General features: G+C 46.2%; 1 protein-coding gene across 4 annotated transcripts in view; it reads left to right on the top strand.

Moving 5' to 3' along the window:
- Positions 1 to 361: 361 nt before the first annotated feature.
- Positions 362 to 5,059, top strand: part of LOC109477844 (acetylcholinesterase-like) — a 23,410-nt gene continuing 18,712 nt past the window's right edge. For 2 of the 4 annotated variants that reach the window (XM_019779264.1, XM_019779261.1), the window contains exons 1-2: positions 362 to 547; positions 675 to 796. The gene's annotated coding sequence lies outside the window, so the exon portion shown is untranslated. Of the gene's footprint in view, positions 548 to 576; positions 797 to 1,024; positions 1,175 to 5,059 lie in introns of those variants that run through there. The other 2 variants (XM_019779262.1, XM_019779263.1) reach the window with 2 other exon arrangements.

Here is a 5,059-nt window from a genome sequence, read left to right as displayed (position 1 = left end):
CTGCTTTCTTGCCATTTCCATTAAGCGTGTAACATTAGGATCGCATCAAGATTACTCTCTCTTCTTCCATTCCAAATGTTTGCATTGCCATATTGGGTGAGTAATTAGATTAGCTCAGCGCTATCTAAATGTTGAGTAGAGTACAAAGGTACCCCGTCCATCAGAGGCCCGGGCACGATAGAGTCATCTCCAGTGCCAAAGCTCCTTCAAACGGAGAAAAGATAGCCAATAATATAATCGATAGAGGGTTGTAGAGGGGGGGGGGCAAACACAAGGGATGACGGGACATCAACACCAATTTACCAGCACGCGTCTTGGGTCATGTCGTTAATAAACACCAATCTACTCCCGCCCCGCGTTAATGATTGTTCGCAAGGATTCTTCGTGCTGCACGTTTATGTTTTGAATCACCTTGATTGAAGCTGGAGATAAAGCAATTGCATTTCCATTTTTACTTCCCCCAGAGACAGACCATTAGGAAATCCCATATAGTTGGGAGGGATATAGATTGCCGTTGCTGCACCCTTCCATACATTAATTAAAACCGGTAAGCGCCCAAGATTTGTTCGGGTCTCGTTCTGACAATGTAGCTTGACTTCCGTTCGCGCGGCTTGCTTGCCACGTCTGAGACCTAGCAAGTAGTCGGTACTTCTTATCTTTGCTATTTCATGCAGGGTATCGCCAGTTGAAGACGCGCGTTCCTGGTGGGATGTCTTCGGGAGGTAAGCAGGCAGACGCCGCCGGGCAGGCACACATCGCTCGGAGCCTATGATCATCGTGCAGGGACTGTTACGAGGTTTGTCATCAGATTCTAACTTTTTAAACTTCATTTTCGTCTGTAAAACAAAATTGGGGGTAGTTATTCGGGCGGGTGTGTCGGTCCCAACTGGCCGGGTATGTACGCACAGGCTGTTATTTTGGACCTGAGTGGCGCGGTGAAAGGTTTCGGCTATCGTATGCCGTCCAGCAATGTCTACAATGCGCGGGGCAGGCCAAAAATATTTGCAAAACCGACGGGAACGCGGGCAGGCCGCGGGACGCGTGTTTGCCGCTTTGCGTGGAGGATTTCCGCCCATATGGTACATACATCGCCACTTAAACCGCATGTCTTCTCCGCGATCGTGACCTTGCGGCTCATACTGCGGCTGCGTTTGTCCTAACGTCTGTTTCCGAGGTAAGTCTGTGGGTTCTCCGAGCATTGCTCTCAACCATTGTTGTCAAACAAGTAACATTCAGCTTCAAATGTACATAATGTATTGCCGGCGAGGAAGTTTAATTTATCTGTGTTTACAAACACGAGATCCCATCTGTTGTTCCATATGATGCAGTGTTTGGGTTCGGGTAATTGTCTCGTCGCGGATGAAGTGAAACGTGGTTGAGGTAAATCCCTATTTCCCGCGACATGTCGGGAGATATGCCGGTAAACTGTAGCGAGAAAAGGGCAATCGGATTCCTGATTCTGCCCGGATCTCCGTGGTATATACCTGCACTGATTTCTGCCTGCGACCGAGACCAACTATTCGAGGAAGAAAAATCGTTAATTCAATATGTATTAAATCAAGTGCTACTGCATGCCATTTCCAATTAAGCCTACAGGACAGTTTGGCGATACGTAAACGTTACGTCAAAATCCCGTATGACTGGTTTATAGTTGAGGAATCGGACTCAAGCTCGGCTTGGCACAAATATACGCGCGCGTTCTGGTTTGTCTGTCTGGTAGACGATATGATGTACGAGCGCACATGAAGGCAAAGAGTCGTCTTGCCATAAATCACACAAAAAACTCTTTGCGTTTCGATTTCCTTGCCGTCCTTTTGGAGTGTCAGGGCCAAACTAAGCTCTGAGAATGATCGCACGAACCGGGGAACGGTCGGAGAGGTGCTGATATTGAAAGGATCTCAAGCTATTGGATTTTTATACGCACAGACGTTTCGTCTTAATGTAATAATATTGATATGAAGGGTTCGCGATTTCAAGGGATTAGCGCTAACGCAAACTATCGACAGAGATTGAGCTGGTAATAAAGACAGATGCTAAGCGTCGTTAATCTTAGGCCAACATCAAACAATCTTAATCACGATTCTACCGTAGGCACTGCGCATGTGTTCTGTGTGTTTGATACAGTAGGGGTAGTAGGGACTGTGTGAGTCGCTGTAAGTGTTTGTATTCTCACGTAGGTGCTAGAATAAACTTTTACCAAAATTAGCAAGCGCCACGAGTCCACTGTAATTGATGAAGGCAGCCGAGGACTCCCAAAGCCATGCCACTCAGATTCAAGAACAAGCGGTATTCAAGAAGGTCGGAAAGTTTTGCCCTTCCCTTGACTGTCTCTCTCTTCCTGCGCAATTTCAACTTTCCATTAACGCTTGGCGTGTGATCTTAGCTCGCAGTTCAAGCACGGAACATTGAAGAGAAGATTGCGCTCTGCTATTAAACCTGGACAGATGACTGTTACCAGAGAGAGGTCCCTTGAAAGCGTATTAGACGCAGCGCGTGAAACGCCACTACAAAGTCGTTCAAAGCGATTTCAAAGCAGCCCGAGTGGCCAAAAATCACAACTGAGATTTATTCTCACAGCGTTTCAAGACATCTGGGACATTGGAACTTTTCGGGGGTGGATTAAGTTTATTTGACGGAGGAAACGCTACATGCCAGCGCATTCCTATTACGCTGTTTTAACGTGTTTCTTTGCCATCGATCGGATATTGGCCTGATGACGCCTCATTAGTAGCGAGAGAAGTTACTCCGAAGCACTCACATCAATCTGTAGGCAATGCCACGGCTGCGAGCGCAGAATTAGCCTTAAAAGCACGTTCCGGCGCCGCCTAATGGCTGTAGATGTGACGTGACATAGTGCTGCGGGTTATTAGTACGATGGCATGCATCTACCCTACCCACCCATCCGTGCAGGGAGAAGCACCCGAATCAGTCTACGGTGAATGCACGCGCCATTACCCCGCTGCCACCAGCCTGCCGCTCCTGCAGAGATAATCAACCAACTCGCCAACGAGGCATCGCCGGGCGTGGGAAGAAATGGAACTGTTTAAATCAAACCGGCGCAGGGAATGGCCGTAAAGAGAGAGGACTTAATGAGTTTAAGGGAAGCCGGGCTTTCACAGATGGTCGAATGTGCCACCGGTTCACGCCGTCTTCGTTCGCCGTGCCTGGCCTATAGCAGATCAAAGACGTGATTTTATACAAGGAGAAGTGAAGGACGACAATAGACTAGATTTGGGAGAGAGGGCAGAACGCTTGACTGAACCACTTTCATGGCGATGTGAACGCTGCAATGGCTTTTACATGATACAATACCTGCGTGCATTTTACTTCACGGGCACTTTAAAGTTTGAACGCTTAAAGTTTGAAAGTAAGTAAACAAGCCGTAGATTCAGTAATCAAACAATAACTAAATATTGTTTTCTATGAATACCCAATGCATGGTATATCCATTCATGAAAACTACTGTATGTGATTTTGAAATAAAGCTCTGAAATATAAAGTCACAGCATGAAAACATGGTTGAATGGCTACGTTGTAATTCATAGTTTCTAGGTCTTAATTTATGACTACTATGTGTTAAACTTAAAATTCTAACGGCAGACAAATCCGTCATTACGCACCGGAAGCCAACGATGCGACAGGGTACGCATATTACACAGAACAGCAATTTTATAACATTTACCGGAAATTAATGATGTTCATAAAATCATAATCTCAAACAAGTAAAATCTGAGATTTTATACCTCCGGGCTTTTTATTGTATATTTTTCCATGTTGTTTGTTCTGTATAGTTGATGGTGTTGAATTTTATGTGTTAGATTTAGCGTTCCTGGTTGTGTTAATACAGGACTGGTCAACATTTTCATCTGCAGCCCATACCATGTACCCACGGTAAAAATGCATGTCGAGAACGTCTGAGACAGTATACCACGGTATTTGTAAGTTAAGAAGTCGTACTATACGCCGAAAACATCCAAGATTGCGCTAGAGGGCGTTGACCCCTGACCCATTGGCCCACCCGGAAGTTGCGCTGGCAGCCAGCCCAGCGCCGCGCGCGACCATTTTCAGATTTTTACGCCCCAAAACACATATACAATAAAAACAAAAAAACCTGCACCATCTACAGCCCATTAGAAGAACATACACCGAGTCCAGTCTACCCCAACGCGAGATACAACTGCGATAATATTTCAAAATACATATCGGAAGCAGACACCCCTCTGTTTGACCCCTTTTAAATGGTAAGACCCAAAACTGAAACCTCCCCATTCCTTAACAACATGGTAAATTCCATTTTCAGCATGGCGGGGGTGTCCGGAGCACTTAAAAACCTTTTATTTCCACGCCCATAAACACATATACAATTAAACAAAAACGTTCTGCATCATCTGCAGCCCAACAGCAATACGTATACCGAACCACAGACAAATCCGTCCAGCCGATCGCGAGAAACAGCTGCTGACAGAAATGTTTCGAACCATAGTAAAACCTCCTCGCGGAAGGATATCTCCTTCCCCGGAGGTAACTATATATTGCAGCTACATATCAAGAGATGACTCATATCTTGCATCGCTGAGTCTGAACCCTACAAGTGTGTCTGGAAGACGCCGTGTGTTGTGGGTCTTCCTGTAAATTGTTGCCCCTCGTTTGCTCCCCGACTACGCGGCTGTCAAGTAGCATCTTCCCGTATATCCCCCTCTCTGGTCCGACGGAATCCTTCCTGATAGAAAATGGCCGAACCTGTCAGGAAGAATCAAGCGGGGAAAACGAGAAGCTAACACCGTTCGGTAATTTCCTCTCAGCGGGATGCGGGTTCAATTTGGTCGGTAACTAAGGCAGCAGATTGCCGGTGAGATGAAAGAGTGGAGGTAATGCTTGTCTCCCTTCACGGTCGATGTTGTTTTTCACGGTTGGAGGAATGTATGAGTGTGTGTGTGTGTGTGTGTGTGTGTGTGTGTGTGTGTGTGTGTGTGTGTGTGTAGTCGTAGTAGTAGTGTGTTTGTGTGTGTGTGTTTGTGTGTGTGTTTGTTTGTGTGTGTGTTAGTGTGCGTGTTTGTGT

Source organism: Branchiostoma belcheri, unplaced genomic scaffold (genome assembly GCF_001625305.1).
Source record: "Branchiostoma belcheri isolate BF01 breed outbred unplaced genomic scaffold, Haploidv18h27 scaffold41, whole genome shotgun sequence".
Taxonomy (NCBI): Eukaryota; Metazoa; Chordata; class Leptocardii; order Amphioxiformes; family Branchiostomatidae; genus Branchiostoma; species Branchiostoma belcheri.
The sequence above is the reverse complement of the archived record's forward strand: the minus strand, read 5'-3'. Positions and strand labels throughout refer to the sequence as shown.